Here is an 18331-nt window from a genome sequence, read left to right on the forward strand (position 1 = left end):
GTATATTCTTATCATCTGAGTTAAGTAATAGGGGCCAGCTGACCACTACATAGAATAACTGAATACATCTAGTGATTTTAATATGTCATATTTGATCTTCTGGCAGTAAACAGTATCTAATCCAAAACAGCCAAGCTGTAAAAAAAGAGTGCGGCCCTCAAAAATGCTATGGTGAAAAAAGATGTGAAATCCAAGGTGGCGGCCAAGAAATGGCTGTGATGGTAGGTTAATGGTAAAAATTTTAATAACGACAATTCAGGTGAATTTTTGTGCCACTTGGTCTTGGCCAAAAAATTCTCCTAAATTGCTGTTATTAAAATTTTTACCATTAACCTACCATCACAGCCATTTCTTGGCCACCACCTTGGATTTCACATCTTTTTTCACCATAGTATTTTTGAGGGCCGTACTCTTTTTTTACTGCTTGGCTGTTTTGGATTAGATTTCATTTCTTTTTGTATTTGTATACCCCAAAGTCGGCCTATGACCAGCTTTGGGACTTTTTTAACCTGTCTTTTTTTTCTTTACCACAGGAAGAAGAAAAGGTGAAGCAGATGTACTTTAAATATTTCTGATTTTATGAGTAAATGTACAAATTATATATATAATACATTTATTTATCACAGAACACTCCATGGTGGTTTTTTTGTAACTGAACACTCTACAAGGTGACTTCTTCTTGCTGCTCTCTCTACAGGGTGAATGTTTGTAGCTGAACAATCTACAAGGTAACTTCTTCTAGCTGATCTATCTACAGGGTGATTTGTTTGTAGCTGAACTATCTACAAGGTAACTTCTTTTAGCTGATCTCTCTACAGAGTGATTTGTTTGTAGCTGAATTCTGTGCAGGTGATTTGTTTGCAGCTGAGCTCTTTACAGAATGGTTTTTTGTAGCTGAACTCTCTACAAGGTAACTTCTTCTAACTGATCTTTCTACAGGGCAATTTGTTTGTGGCTGAATTTTCTACAGGGTGGTTTCTTTGCAGCTGAACTCTCTACATGGTGGTTTCCTTGTAACTGAACTCTCTACAAGATAATTTCTTCTAGCTGATCTCTCTACAGGGAGATTTGTTTGTAGCTGAACTCTCTACGGGTGATTTCTTTGCAGCTGAACTCTCTACATGATGGTTTCTTTGTAGCTGAACTCTCTACAAGGTGACTTCTTCTAGCTGATCTTTCTACAGAGAGATTTGTTTTGTAGCTGAACTCTACAGGTGATTTGTTTGCAGCTGAACTCTCTACATGATGGTTTCTTTGTAACAGAACTCTCTACAAGGTAACTGATGTCTCTACAAGGTCACTAGTTTGTAGCTGAACTCTCTATATGGTGGTTTCTTTGTAACTGAACTCTCTACAAGGTGACTTCTTCTAGCTGATCTTTCTACAGGGTGATTTGTTTGTAGCTGAACTCTCTGCAAGGAAACTTCTTCTAGCTGATCTCTCTACAGGGAGATTTGTTTGTAGCTGAACTCTCTACAGGTGATTTGTTTGCAGCTGAACTCTCTACATGATGGTTTCTTTGTAGCTGAACTTTCTACAAGGTAACTTCTTCTAGTTGATCGCTCTACAGGGAGATTTGTTTGTAGCTTAACTCTCTACAGGTGATTTGTTTGCAGCTGAACTCTCTACATGATGGTTTCTTTGTAGCTGAACTCTCTACAAGGCAATTTCTTTTAGCTGATGTCTCTTCAAGGTCACTAGTTTGTAGCTGAACTCTCTACATGATGGTTTCTTTGTAACTGAACTCTCTACAAGGTGACTCCTTCTAGCTGATCTTTCTACAGGGTGATTTGTTTGCAGCTGAACTCTCTACAAGATAATTTCTTCTAGCTGATCTCTCTACAGGGAGATTTGTTTGTAGCTGAACTCTCTACAGGTGATTTGTTTGCAGCTGAACTCTCTACATGATGGTTTCTCTGTAGCTGAACTCTATAAGGTAACTTCTTTTAGCTGATGTCTCTACAAGGTCACTAGTTTGTAGCTGAACTCTCTACATGATGGTTTCTTTGTAAGGCCCCTATTTGGTGATTATTAGTTTCTCATCCAGCCTTTCTAATTATTATTATGCGGGCGGGAGGGTATTACCATTATGCCATTATTTTATCAAGACACACGGTAGTGTGTCGTGCTGCCCAAGAAGCCGGCGCGCAACCCCGTGAGTATATTGACAGGAAGAAACAAAACGCAATTTTCGCACCTCCGTAGCTCTGTGCTGCCTTGATGAAACAAGACAAATTTTGCTGTGTACATTCCCTCCAACTTCAGTACTCCACATTCCAAATTTGAGCGAAATCGCTTCAGGCATTCTAGAGATATGCGACTTCAAAAATTGGCTTAGTTTCTTCGTTTTTTTTTCTTCTTATTTTTCTTCCTCTTTTCGCACACTTACATAAACTGCTATAAAACGCGAACGCGTTATCCGATTGCCTTGAAATTTGGCACACAGAAGGGGGGTATAAAGGCGCATCTCTGTACCAACTTTGGCTGGAATACCATAAACAGGCAAAGAGTTATGAGCGATTATGCACGAAAAATAACACCAAGATGTTGTCACGCCTACAGGGTAAACCGCGTATGGGAAGAAGCTGAAAATCGGTGGGTGAATAGGTTAACTATTGAACCTCAAACCTTTTGTGGTTTGAAAGAAATCGAGCTAAAAATCAGGAAGATACAGCGAAAAAATCAACAGTGTGTAACAATTACGCAATCGAGATTAGCTAATTTTTATTTTTATTATTATTATTATTATTATGCTTGCCACGCCTACCAGATAAACCACTTGGGGTAATGCTTTGAAAATCGCTGTACAGATGGAGTTATCATCTTAGAAAGGCTCTTCAATGGTGTAGAAGAATCAGACTTAAAGCCACGGAGTTATAACACGAAATCCAACTTGGTGTAGCAAATGCGAGATCGAGATACTCTAATAGAGCAGTCATCCTAATAGAGCAGTCACCCTGAACAGAATTCAAGAGATCAGTTAGAAATAAGTAACCTGTATAGAGATCAGCTACAAACAAATCACCCTGTAGAGAGTTCAGCTACAAACAATTCACCCTGTTCAGACATCAGTTAGAAGAAGTTTTCTTGTAGAGAGTTCAGTTACAAACAAATCACCCTGTTGAAAGATCAGCTAGAAGATGTCACCTTATAGATAGTTCAGTTACAAAGAAACCACCATGTAGAGAATTCAGCTACAAACTAGTGACCCTGTAGATACATCAGCTAGAAGAAGTTACCTTGTAGAGAGTTCAGCTACAAAGAAACCATTCTGTAAAGAGCTCAGCTGCAAACAAATCACCTATACAGAATTCAGCTACAAACAAATCACCCTGTAGAGAGATCAGCTAGAAGAAGTTACCTTGTAGATAGTTCAGCTACAAACAAATCATCCTGTAGAGAGATCAGCTAGAAGAAGTTACCTTGTAGATAGTTCAGCTACAAACAATTCACCCTGTACAGAGCTCAGTTAAAAGAGGTTTCCTTGTAGAGAGTTCAGCTACAGACAAATCACCCTGTAGAGAGATCAGTTAGAAGAAGTTACCTTGTAGAGAGTTCAGCTACAAAGAAACCATCATGTAGAGAATTCAGCCGCAAAACAAATCATGTATAGAGAGTTCAGCTACAAACAAATCTCCCTGTAGAGAGATCAGCTAGAAGAAATCACCTTGTAGAGAGTTCAGCTTCAAAGAAGCAATCATGTGAGAGTTCAGGTACAAACAAATTGTCCTGTAGAGAGATCAGCTAGAAGAAGTTACCTTGTAGAGAGTTCAGCTACAAAGAAACTATCATGTAGAGAGTTCAACTACAAACAAATCACCCTGTAGAAAGATCAGCTATAGAAGAAATCACCTTGTAGAGAGTTCAGCTACAAAGAAACCATCATGTAGAGAGTTCAGCTACAAACAAATCGGCCTGTAGAGAGATCAGCTAGAAGAAATTACCTTGTAGAGAGTTCGGCTACAAAGAAACCATCATGTAGAGAGTTCAGCTGCAAACAAATCACCTGTAGAGAGTTAAGCTACAAACAAATCTCCCTGTAGAGAGATCAGCTAGAAGAAGTCACCTTGCAGGGAGTTCAGTTACAAAGAAATAAACCATGTAGAGAGTTCAGCTAGAAACAAGTCACCCTGTAGAGAGATCAGCTAGAAACAAGTCACCTTGTAGAGAGTTCAGCTAGAAGAAGTCACATTGTATAGCTACAAAGAAACTACCATGTAGAGTTCAGCTGCAAACAAATCACCCTGTAGAGAACTCAGCTACAAACAAATCGCCCTGTAGAAAGATTAGCTAGAAGAAGTTACCTTATAGGGAGTTCAGCTATGAACAGATCACCCTGTAGAGAGTTCAGCTACAAACAAATCACCCTGTAGAGAGTTCAGTTACAAAGAAACCACCATGTAGAGAGTTCAGCTGCAAAAAAAATCAATCACTCTGTTGAGAGTTCACACTGTGAAAAAAGAGGGATATAAGATGGTATTTCCAGTGGCTTATTGAATACAAAAAAGCTTGATATAATCTGTATTATACTAACAATCTCATGTAAGGCTTTAGTTAATGTGTTAAACATACTGAAACCATACATGTGATGGTATAGTGTGGGTGTTATATTCGATATAAGCTATTTCAGGTAATGTGGCAAATAAACTGAAACCATATATGTAATAGTATAGTATGCATTATACTAAAGTATAACATGAATATAATACAGGGTTTATATTAAGGCTTATTTGTATTCAATAAGCCACTGGAAATACCATCTTATATCCCACCTTTTTCACAGTGTCAGCTAGAAGAAGTCACCTTGTAGAGAGTTAAGCTGCAAATAAATCACCCTGTAGAGAATTCAGCTACAAACAAATCACCCTGTAGAAAGATCAGCTAGAAGAAGTTACCTTGTAGAGAGTTCAGCTACAGAGAAACCACCATGTAGAGAGTTCAGCTGCAAACAAATCACCTGTAGAGAGTTCAGCTAGAAACAAGTCACCCTGTAGAGAGATCAGCTAAAAACAAGTCACCCTGTAGAGAGTTCAGCTAGAAGAAGTCACATTGTAGAGAGTTCAGCTACAAAGAAACTACCACGTAGAGAGTTCAGCTGCAAACAAATCATCCTGTAGAGAGTTCAGCTAGAAGAAGTCACCTTTTAGAGAGTTCAGCTACAAAGCAACCACCATGTAAAGAGTTCAGCTGCAAAAAACTCAATCACCTTGTAGAAAGATCGGCTAGAAGAAGTTACCTTGTAGAGAGTTCAGCTACAAAGAAACCACCATGTAGAGAGTTCAGCTGCAAACAAATCACCTATAGAGAGTTCAGCTAGAAACAAGTCACCCTGTAGAGAGTTCAGCTAGAAGAAGTCACATTGTAGAGAGTTCAGCTACAATGAAACTCCCATGTAGAGAGTTCAGCTGCAAACAAATCACCCTGTAGAGAACTCAGCTACAAACAAATATGCAGTGTAAAAAGATCAGCTAGAAGAAGTTACCTTGTAGAGAGTTCAGCTACAACGAAACCACCATGCAGAGAGTTCAGCTACAAACAAATCACCTGTAGAGAGTTCAGCTAGAAAGAAGTCAACCTGTAGAGAGATCAGCTAGAAACAAGTCACCTTGTAGAGAGTTCAGCTAGAAGAAGTCACATTGTAGAGAGTTCAGCTACAAAGAAACCACCATTTAGAGAGTTCAGCTGCAAACAAATCACCCAGTAGAAAGTTCAGCTATGAACAGATCACCCTGTTGAGAGTTCAGTTAGAAACAAGGAATCCTGTAGAGAGATCACCTAGAAGTATTGCCTTGTAGAGAGTTCAGCTACAAACAAATCACCTGTAGAGAGTTCAGCTACAAACAAATCACCCTGTAGAGAGATCAGCTAGAAGAAGTCACCTTGTAGAGAGTTCAGCTATAAAGAAACCACCATGTAGAGAATTCAGCTGCAAACAAACACCCTGTAGAGAACTCAGCTACAAACAAATCGCCCTGTAGAAAGATCAGCTAGAAGAAGTTACCTTGTAGGGATTTCAGTTACAAACAAATCACCCTGTAGAGAGTTCAGCTACAAAGAAACCATTCTGTAAAGAGCTCAGCTGCAAACAAATCACTTGTACAGAATTCAGCTACAAACAAATCACCCTGTAGAGAGATCAGCTAGAAGAAATTACCTTGTAGATAGTTCAGCTACAAACAAATCACCCTGTAGAAAGATCAGTTAGAAGAAGTTACCTTGGAGAAAGTTCAGCTACAAAGAAACCATTCTGTAAAGAGCTCAGCTGCAAACAAATCACCTGTACAGAATTCAACTACGAACAAATCACCCTATAGAGAGATCAGCTATAAGAAGTTACCTTGTAGATAGTTCAGCTACAAACAAATCTCCCTGTAGAGAGATCAGCTAGAAGAAATTACCTTGTAGTGAGTTCAGCTACAAAGAAACCACCATGTAGAGAGTTCAGCTGCAAAGAAATCACCCTGTAAAAAATTCTGCCAGAAACAAATTGCCCAGTAGAAAGATCAGTTAGAAGAAGTTACCTTTTAGAGAGTTCAGCTACAAAGAAACCATTCTGTAAAGAGCTCAGCTTCAAACAAATCACCTATACAGAATTCAGCTACAAACACATCACCCTGTAGAGAGATCAGCTAGAAGAAGTTACCTTGTAGATCGTTCAGCTACAAACAATTCACCCTGTAGAGAGAGCAATTAGAAGAAGTCACCTTGTAGAGTGTTCAGTTACAAAGAAACCACCATGGAGATTTCTGTAATCAATATAATATTATGTGACCGGATTTGCGAAAAGGGGTCTTCCACACACATCCAATTCTGTAACCGTTGGAGACCATAACTCAGTGTTCAAGTAACATATTAACCTGAAAATGTCACCATGTATTCAGCTATAGTGGTGCTCACCACTTCCCAAAATTCAGGGCAATAGCTCTTTCCAATCTGAAGTTATCAATTGTCACAGTTGGCAAATTGGATGTGTGTGGAAGACCCCTTTTCGCAAATCTGGTCACATATGTATTATACAGTATATATAATTTGTACATTTACTGATAAAATATTTAAAGTACATCTACTTCATCTTTTCTTCTTCCTGTAGTAAAGAAAAAAACATAGGTTAAAAAAGTCCCAAAGCTGGCCATAGGCCGGCTTTGGGGTATACAAATACAAAAGAAATGAAATCTAATCCAAAACAGCCAAGCTGTAAAAAAAGTGTGCGGCCCTCAGAAAGGCTATGGTGAAAAAAGATGTGAAATCCAAGGTGGCGGCCAAGAAATGGCTGTGATGGTAGGTTAATGGTAAAAATTTTAATAATAACAATTTAGGTAAATTTTGTGAAGCGGCACAAAAATTCACCTGAATTGTCGTTATTAAAATTTTTACCATTAACCTACCATCACAGCCATTTCTTGGCCGCTACCTTGGATTTCACATCTTTTTTCACCATAGCCTTTCTGAGGGCCGCACACTTTTTTTACAGCTTGGCTGTTTTGGATTAGATAATATTAACACACTGATGTACAGACCTTGTCTAAATTGTCTTTCTTTCTATAAACATTTCCTTCACCAGCTGATTCTAGCTACTTTTCGTGATCACCAACTGTTTTTCGACAGTCAACTGAAAGCCTGTTATGATGAACTGCGGCAATTTGCTAAGGAAAACAATAGTTCTCCTGGCGATATATAGCGCATTGTAGCGTTCATCAACAAAAAATTATAACAGTTTGGTACCACGTGTTCTTCTGAGCATGCACAGAGTAAATAATGGCTTAACATGCGGTAGCTTAAGAAGGATGCGGGCAGTGGATGAGAAACTAATAATCACCAAATAGGGGCCTAACTGAACTCTCTACAAGGTGACTTCTTCTAGCTGATCTCTCTACAGGGTGATTTGTTTGTAGCTGAACTCTCTACAAGGAAACTTCTTCTATTGATCTCTCTACAGGGCGATTTGTTTGTATTTGAACTCTCTACATGGTAGTTTCTTTGTAGCTGAACTCTACAAGGTGATTTCTTTTAGCTGAACTATCTCTTTCCATAGTTGCATGAACTCCCTACAACAAGGTAACTTCTTCTAGCTGATCTCTCTACAGGGTGAATTGTTTGTAGCTGATCTCTATACAGGTTACCTGTTTCTAGCTGATCTCTCGAATTCTCTTCAGGGTGCCTGCTCTATTAGGATGACTGCTCTATTAGAGTATTTCTATCTCGCACTTGCTGCACCAAGTTGGATTTCGTGTTATAACTCCGTGGCTTTAAGTCTGATTCTTCTACACCATTGAAGAGCTTTTCTAAGATAATTACTCCATCTATACAGCGATTTTCAAAGCATTACCCCTAGCGGTTTATCTGGTAGGCGTGGCAAGTAGTCGTTTTTTATTAGCTAATCTCGATTGCGTAATTGTTACACACTGTTGGTTTTTCGTTGTATTTTCCTGGTTTTTAGCTCGATTTCTTTCAAACCACAAAAGGTTTGAGTTTCAATAGTTAACCTATTCACCCACCGATTTTCAGCTTCTTCCCATACGCGGTTTACCCTGTAGGCGTGACAACATATTGGTGTTATTTTTCGTGAATAATCGATCATAACTCTTTTCCTGTTTATCGTATCCTAGCCACAGTTGGTACAGAGATGCGCCTTTATACCCCGCTTCAGTGTGCCAATTTTTAAGGCAATCGGATATGGTGTTCGCGTTTTATAGCAGTTTTTGTAAAGTGTGCGAAAAGAGGAAGAAAAATAAGAAAAAAAAACGAAGAAACTAAGCCAATTTTTGAAGTTGCATATCTCGGGAACGCTTGAAGCGATTTCGCTCAAATTTGGAATGTTGAGTACTGAAGGTGGAGGGAGTGTCCACAGCAAAAATTGTATTGTTTCATCAAGGCAACACAGAGCTACGGAGGTGCGAAAATTACGTTTTCTTTCTTCCTGTCAATATACTCACGGGTGTTGCGCGCCGGCTTTTTGGGCCGCACGACACACTACCGTGTGTCTTGATCCTTTTGTCCTCAGATATTTTAGATGTAAAAAGTTTTGGGGATCTACAAAATAGCTAAAATAAAATGATTGGTGCTGTAAAATTGAACTAGAGTCTAAATTGTTTCGAGCTTAAAGGAATTAGTTTCGATCAGCAGTAGCTAATTTAGTATCAATTGTACCTTCTATCTGTTCTATTGATGTTTTGGAGCTTCAGCTATGTGCTAAGCAGCAAGCTATTGCCAACCATCATCAGTTTTTGTCAAGCTTGTATATTAATCAGCTCTTGCCTATCCTTTCACCCAATTAGTTGCAACATTCTGTACTCTTCCGTGAGAAAGGTTCGTCTAGCTGGCTTGCTACCCTTCCTCTTTCAGATCATGGCTACACCTTTCATAAAGGAGCCTTTTGTGATGCCCTTTTATTTATTTATTTATTTATTGCTTTATGGTGTAAACACACCAAAGGTCTGTTGGTAACATGTACCAACAGCCGCGAAAGTACATTACATTACATTACTTATTTACCTACTTACTTACTTACTTATATACACACATACATACAGATTCTACAAGTAGTTCAGGTTTGAGGTGGGTGGACCTGACTGGTGGCATCTTGAGCAAGGACAGAGATAGTGTAATGAGCAATTGTTGTTATCTTCAAAGTTAGTTATAAAATGATCCCAGAGAAAAGTTTTTAGTTTTGATTTTAGCAGAGGAAACGTTAGATCCAAGTTAAGGATAGGCATGGCATTCCAGAGAGTTGGTAATCTATGGAAATAAGAATGTCTAGATACGTTATTTAAATGATGAGGGATGATCAATTTGTTGCTGGTGCCGGATCTAGTATTAGCTGAGCTGAAGTTGATATGATCATGAATATTGAACTGTTTAGATTGTACCTTGATTGATTTGATTGCAAATAATATATCTTGTAACTCGAACCGGTACATCAGAGGAAGGATCCTTAGTTTTACTAGACGGGTTTTGTAACTACTGGTGTAATCATTTAATTAGCGATTCCGGAAGTCCGTAAATTTTGCACAATAAAATCTCCGTAAATCTCCCAATGGAATTATGGCACACTCGTTTCGCTGCATTAAAATTTCGTAAAGAGAAAAGTGGATTGTTGCTAAGGTTTTTTAGGGTGAGGAATACGATGGTGCTATTCGTTTTTTGCAATAAATATGTTCTTGTGATGTTACATGTCAATTTATGGAACGTTTTTTCGTGAATTTACTGTAGTTGCTTGTGTTTTTCGCAAGAAACGACCCAGTACATGATAGGCCAGCTAGGTTGAACATTTTAATCTGTGTAGTTGTCGTAAGGTGCTCACTTAAAGCTAGCGACGTGGAGTAATGATGGATCATGACTCTGAACGGCTCGGAGTGGCAGGAAAGAGATGTACCCGAGTCTTGACAGCCGTATAGTTCGTCTGCAGTGTATAGTCTAATTACGCTAGCCATGTGGCTGGCTCAGTGTATTGGTTGTTTACTGCATGTAATGTCTACGCGTATGTGGGAAAGCTAGTTAATTACAAACTTTCTGAGCCGTTTACTATGCTTCGTCGTAGCTGTAAACAATGTCTGACCTGGATGACATACAGGGCTTGCTAACTGGTTATTTTTTCCTACGTGTGTAGCTGCATTGTGTGCTTTCCATAACTACTGCATGTGATGCCATCAGCTGTATAGCTACTAACTTGCTGCAAGCCCATACAGTGTTTGATGGGTTCATTCTGTGCTGGCTAACTGCTGGAGTAACCAACCAAGAGCTATAGTGTATAACCCAATAAGTTATATTATAGGCTTTAATGTTTCATGCATCCCCAGAGGTTGCAAATTTAATGTTTTTATAAATTACTTACAGCATTGTGTTGCATTTTACTATGCATGCATGTAAATCAAATTACCTTATGAGTCATGGTTAAGAAAACTTGGACTATATTCTCTTTACTGTTGACGACAACGAGGGGATCCAATTGAAGTTTACAAGCTTTTACACGGTAATTATGATATCAACTGGTCAAGGTACTTTGTACCTTGACCAGTTGATTGGATCCCTCGTTGTCGTCAACAGTAAAGAGAATAGAGTCCAAGTTTTCTTAACCATGACTCAAGGTAATTTGACTAGTTCGTTCACAAGTTTATTTATCAGTAATAATTTTCATTGGTATACTGGTAGCTATATGAGCTATTATGACATGTACATTTGTAACTACACAATTCAGTAACGTTATGCATGGTGTGTGATTAAAACTAAATGGAGCTTCATATTCAAAGTGTTGCAGGTTTAATAGTGTATTATAATTAGTAGCTAATGGTTAGTTCTTACATGCACAGCCAATACAACTAATCCTATTCATCAGTGATCTCTTTGATACTGTTATATGGAGATGTTGTTGAATAGCAAAGTAAATTTATTTCCAATGGTATAATTTTATGGCTAGGTGGGTTGGGTTTGGTTCCACCCATGGGTGCCAGAGGTGTTGCTACTACCCATGAGAATACATGAAATTTATATCAACAAATGCACTCTCACCCTCCACCATGCAGCTATAGGGATATGTTTGACAGGTTTTAACCTAAATAATGTTGACTTGTGTATTGTGCATGCATGTGATCAAGGTAGCTATTATTGCATTCTTTTCTCTGGCATCATCAGTGTATTTATAAGCTGTATTGCCAGTGTACTTATTTTTAGTATTGTTTTGGGGATGTAAAGTTGCACATCAATGTTAATGAGTGTTGGTTATGTTTGTGTACCTGTGTTATGTATATATCATACAGGTGTGGATGCATGGCTACAATAGACGATTGTGGAGTGTTTCTTTTACAACATGGTTTAACACCAGCAATGTTGCTGTCAGATAATTCATCTATTTCTGCTACAAATGTTACTAATGGACTTGTTTTAGATCTATATGAATTCATGAACAAACATCGTAGTTGTAATTATGATTCTTTTAGAAGATGGCTGGCTCTTTTAATGGGCTATGAATGGCCTGTTAAAACTTTCCCAACAAGTAAATCACTCAGACAAAGTGTGATCCGTCTTTCTAGCAGATTAACCAAAATTAAAAAAGAACGCAATTCTCAAGTAAAGGATGCACTTATCAAAGGATTTTTATGTGAAAGTTATTGCTTGCCCAAATACATGATTCATGGCAAGTTGCACACATTATCCAGCTCAAGTTCTAATGCCAACTCCAGTTCTACATCCCACTCATGTAGTGAATTAGTAAGTGACAATGAACTTTTGAAATCACAAAATACCCAATTATTATTACAGATTGAAACAGACTCAAAGATAATAAAGGAAACTAGAGAAAAATGTAAAGAATCTAAGCAAAGGCTGTATTCAATACATAGAAATACTAGAAAAAAAGTTTTACGTAGGAAAGAAGAAATCAAAAATAAAAAGATGGAACTTACAGAAAAATGTAAATTAGTAAACCATCTAGAGAAAAGGCTGATTGAAGCTGAAATGACAATTGAAGAATTGAAACAAAACGTTGATAGAGTTTGCCGCAGAGTTTCATATTGGAAAGTAAAATGTAGCACCCTACAAATATTAAATGAAGGAAAAGAACTTGAACTAGAATTTGACAAGGAAAAAGAACAGTTATGTTTGCAAGAGGAAATCACTCGTTTAGAGCAAGAAAATTCCGAGTTACGTGACACAGTTGAAGAACTGGTTTCAGAGGAAGACATTAATGCTTACCAGGATGGCAAATATACAGATGATGTACGAGTATGTTGTTATGAGTTACTGTCACTCAATGTTGGTATACAAAACATCAGGGCTGTAATAACATCAGTACTAAAAAATATTGCTCATAAATCTATTGACCGCTTGCCCCGTAACACAGCATTATGTGATGTGATGGTTGAATCTTTGACAATTGCTCAAGCTCAACTAGCAGATCAACTGACCAAAGAAGAATGTGATTACCTAACTCTACAGACTGATGGCACAACAAAGTATGGCCAACATTTTTCTACTTATGACATAGCCACTGACAGTGCTGTTTACCATTTGGGTTTACGACATATTTTTTCCGGATCAGCTCAAAGCACATTGGATGTTTTCACTGAAATTCTTGATGATTTAAACATAGTAAGCAAAGAATTAGGAAGTAATGGTGTTTCTCAAAAACTGGTAATGAAGCTCAAAAACACAATGTCTGACAGGCACTCTGCAGAAAAGTTATTTTCACAACTATTGCAGGAGTATAGGAAAGATATACTACCAGATGTTGTTTCTGGGTGGGATGAGATGTCCCAAGATGAAAAACATGTACTAACTAGAATGAATAACTTTTATTGTGGCTTGCATTTTATTGTTGGGCTTGCTGACACTGCTGAATCTGTGCTTAAGGCATGGGAATCTACCATTTGTGAGGTTGGAGACCAGGGAAGAACATCAGGCACGCAACGCTTGATCCGAACAGCCTGTAAGGCTTTCCATCATAAAGGATCAGAACAAGCGGGTTGCTCTGTGCGTTTTCGTACCTATTGTAGAAGTAATGGTGTGACAAAAATTCCATTAGCTGCATTTCGTGGCAATCGATTTAATATCATATTTTATGATGCTGCTGGGATTTATTACTTGAAGTCGCACATGGAAATATATTTACTTCAACACCATCATTCTGCTCTGAATCGGCTTTTGCAAGCAGTTCTTTCTGATTTAAAAGTTCCTCAGTATATTGCAGGAGTAAAAGCACTTGGAATTATTGATAAAGTAGTAACTGGGCCATTTTGGAGGTACCTTGAGTCTTCTTCCGTGTCAATCCTGAAAATGAGTGAAACATACAGCAAAATGAAGGAAAAATTTGAAAGTTGGAGTATGGATGCTCAAGTTGTTATGGAAGCAAATGAGCTATTGTTTCCTGACTACACCAATTTAGATGATCCAGTTTTCAAGGTTTTGTCACAACAATCATCTGATGATGTAATGGTTGAGGAAATACTCCAGTTGTTATTCAAGTCATTTGCATTAACTCTACAAAGGTTAGTAATAGACCATTTACCTGGTGGTGTATATAATTCTGTCCAAGACCCTCAAATAGTTGTAGAAACAAAATCAGTACCTGTTACTAACGTTACACCAGAACGTGACTTTGCTGTGTTGGACAGGTTAATGTCCCAGAAGCCCAATGCTTCTTACATTGCAATTGAATCACTACTTCTTTTTTCTCACAACAAAACATCTGAATGGCTGGAGAATAAAGCAAGTGAAGAGAAAAAAAGACTGTTGAATGCAGCCCGTACACTGACATCTGTTCACAAAGCAAATTTTCACAAACGCAGACAAGAAATTGAAGTGAAGAGGAAAGAAATTTTTGAAAGTAAAGAAAGAGATCGAAGAAAAAAGAAAGAGAAAGAAATAAAAGAGAAAGAAAGTTTGACTAAACAGATCAGCAGTGCAGGACTATGGACAACAAAGGAAGAAGTTCACAAAGGATTGGATAAGATGAGGACTAAAAAGGAGAAGCAAGATGCCTTGAAATTGCAGATAAAATTTCGTAAAAGGGTTTTGTGTCAGTCTACAGATGATCAAGCTGTTTTTCATTTCTCACATAACCACAAACCGTTTACAAATTCTGAACTTTTGCACAATCTTTTTAAATTGTTGTCCTTAGACAACGGTCAAAGTGTCTTGACCAGCAGAGATATTAAGGAGGATCCAGAGTTGCTTATTTACCGCCGAGTAGAACACAGATTTAACTGTGATGGAAAGCTTTTATGGTATAAAGGAACAGTTTTGGGTTTCAATAAGGTCACAAATGAATTTAGAATTTTATATGATGATGAAGAAGAAGAATGCACCTTTCAACTGTTGGAAGACTTAGAGAGAGATGACTTGCGAATAGTGGGATGACATATGAATTTAGAGTGGGTACGTATAGTGATATTTATAACTACTTTTGTAAACCTAACACCTTTTTCAGTGATTGATGGTCTATATTATGTAGTTCAGTTTTGTAACTCATTCAGTAGTTGTATGTGTTTCTATTACATTTTGTATGAAAGTGGCTTGCTGCATGCATACTTGCACTGATTTTGTTTGACAAACATGAACTATGCATGGTCTTAATACAAAGGTGGTCTTAATTACAGAGGTGGTCTTATTCAGAGTGTCAGCGGCCTCGAGTGTAGGCTTCCAGGGATGTCTGTCATGAGTATTGAAAATATTGATCCAACACTGTAACATGACCATTTGCACCGTTGTGCCATATTTTGGGGCTATTATAATACAAAAAAAAGGAGAAAATTTAACCATTTAAAAAAAATTCAATTGCCGATAACTCCGTGAATTTGTAACGGATTCTTAAAAACTAAATGTTGCTGAGATCCTTGAAGAGTACTGAATAAGGCTATACTAAATAGATGTTATTTGCTGCAATTATAAAATTCGTCCGAAATCGCTAATTTAATAGATACTTAGTGGCACGGCGCTGGATTTGCTCGAGAGTTAAAATGTCTTTCATCAGGTGTGGACGCCATAGTTGGGTGCAATAGAGCAGCTGAGATCGAACCATTGAAATATATAATGTGACCAATGTAGAAGCAGAATGGGTAGAAGCAATAGTACGACGTCACTAGTATTAGTCCCAATACCTTGTATGCACGAGCAGAGATTGATTTGTAGTGTTTGTCCCAACTTAGATTCTCAGATAATATGAGCCCTAAGTCCTTGTGTGAGTCATTATGTGGTATAGTAATATCCGAAATGGTGTAGGTGGTTTCAAACTTGCATTTAAATGATAAATGTACGATTTTTTTTAGAATAAAATTCAGATCTGTCTCTCTGGACCAAGTAAATAAAGCGATGATATCTTCTTGCAGAGCGATGTAGTCAGATGTAGTACAGATGTGCATGAAACATTTGGTATCATCGGCAAATTTTAGGAGTTGGCTTTGGTGTATATATGATGTCATGTCATTTATATAAATTAGAAATAGCACGGGGCCAAGTATGCTGCCCTGGGGCACACCTGAGAGAACTGGCAGTAAATCGGAGTAACAGTTGTTAATGCAAACACGTTGATATCGATCAGTCAGATATTCCCTGAACCAAGCCCAGAGTGTACCAGTTATTCCAGCAGACCAAAGCTTGTTGAGCAAGATGGCATGAGATATGGTATCGAAGGCTTTACTGATATCGAAGTACACCACATCAGTTTGTGAGGGGCTGTTAATTATGTAGTCTAGGAAAATTAGCATTTGTTGTAAGGTTGAACAGTTTTTAGTGAAACCAAACTGAGAACAACTAATATATTTACTAATGTGAGTGATAATTTTGTTGTAGATTAGTCTTTCAAGAACTTTAGATGTGTTGGATAGGAGCGAGATGGGACGATAATTTCTTACAGAACAATGGTCGCCAGCTTTGAAGATAGGTATTACTTTGTGAATTTTCCAGCTAGAAGGTAAGGTGGCATGACGTAGTGACATGGAAAACAGATGATGTAGTGGCTCACACAGAGGTCCAGCACAGCTGTGAAGTACTTTAGGAGCAATTCTGTCAATGCCGCAAGATTTCTCAACATCTAATGAAATGAGAGCTTCAAAAACATCAGTGACAGTAATAGTTATGGAGTTTAAGGATTCATGTGTGGCTGGGTAATTGTCATGGTTTGCTGGTGAAGATGAATTGTGAAAAACAGAGTGGAAGTATTGATTAAACAAATTGGCCTTGCTGGTTTGTCTTTGCTATGGCTGGCAGCCCTCTTCCCTGCCTTCTAGTTGTGTTTGCGGGAAACCAATGACTGTTGAGCATGCTTTTAGTTTTAGCTGTTGTTTTCAATTGGTGGTAATGAACTGTGGGATATGATATCACTGCTACCTTGCTGTCAGAAGTCTTCCACAATGTTAGCACTGAACCAATAGTACAACCTTCATTGGGAGAACAATTCCACTACAGATCTGCTAACGGTGCATGGCTTGATGTGAGTGCTGAGAGATTTGGGAATAAGATATGAAGATGGCCTTTTTGATTTAATCCTTTGGCTACCTCTTATGCCTCCCCTTTGGCCCAATGCTGTAATATATATCGTCGAGCTAAACTAGATAAGAAGAGAATGTATAATGAACTCGAGTGAGTGTTTTCCTGCTCTGGTGGGCAGGGCCGCCCAGAGAAATTAAGGGGCCCAGGGCAAAGAGTTAAAGTGGGGCCCTTCACCCAAGCTGTATATTGAAGACAAAAAAAAAAAAAAAAAAAAGTCACAACCTACTAACAATGACAATAACTACCCATCACCAACCATATCTCCTTATCTATAAGCTTGCTACACTGCTCCTCTGAAGAATACTGTGACTGCTCTATTAGAGTATTTAGATCTGACTGTTCTATTAGAGTATATCGATCTTTTAAACAGGTATTCAGGGGGCCCTTCACGGGGCCTCCTGGGGCCCCTCTCAGGCTGGGGCCCGGGGCAAAATGCCCCAGTTTTGCCCCCCCTGTGGGCGGCCCTGCTGGTGGGATTGGTCCAGCTGCAACTGTTGTCTACAAAAGGCTTGCAACACTGATCTCTGAGAAACATGGTCATCCTTATAGTCATGCAGATACTGTTTTGGTAAATTTTCTTATTCATTACTTCGTTCTGCAGTGATGTGTATAAGAGGATCCAGATCAAACCATCACAGGTGTAAGTTACAAGATCCAGCTATTGACTTGGCCTGTTTGGAATTGGAATAATTTTGCGATGTAATTCTTTTTTATTTGTAATGGTCAATAATAATAATACTTATAAAAAACTGTACACCTTTTCCAGCAGAAAGCATGTGATTATCAATGATGAAGTTACATGGGTCTTTTCAAACTCAGAACATTGGTACACATAGAATCAACAACGACAAAGAGTACTTTTCACAAATCCAGTCCGGTGGAATACCAGAGTTCAAATGAGGGACCTTCATACTAAACACCCAAATCCTTAATCACCAAGCCACCATCATCATGGTTGTTCGTCTTGTTTAATTTCTACTTTGTAAATGAAAACATTAGCTTAATGGTAAGTTTATATTTTATAATTTCCAATGGAAATTCTAGAATATTCTTTGTATGTTCCATTAGAATTCCTCAAAAATGTGCTCTTTATCAACATGCAATGCAATTATAACTTCTGTCTAATAATCATCATTGTGTCTGTAGAAATGTGCAAACCCAAAGCCATCTGAGCACAAAAAATCACAAAAGCAGTCAAGCTGTAAGGAAGAGTGCAGCCTTCAAAAGCCTAGTGAAAGAATAACAGTGGTGGCAAAGAAATGACTGCAATGATGTTAATGCTATAATTTATCATAAATGTTGTGGGATATACCTATATTATAAATGTTATTAGGTAAAGTATTTACCCACT

Source organism: Dysidea avara, chromosome 9 (genome assembly GCF_963678975.1).
Source record: "Dysidea avara chromosome 9, odDysAvar1.4, whole genome shotgun sequence".
Lineage (NCBI taxonomy): Eukaryota > Metazoa > Porifera > Demospongiae > Dictyoceratida > Dysideidae > Dysidea > Dysidea avara.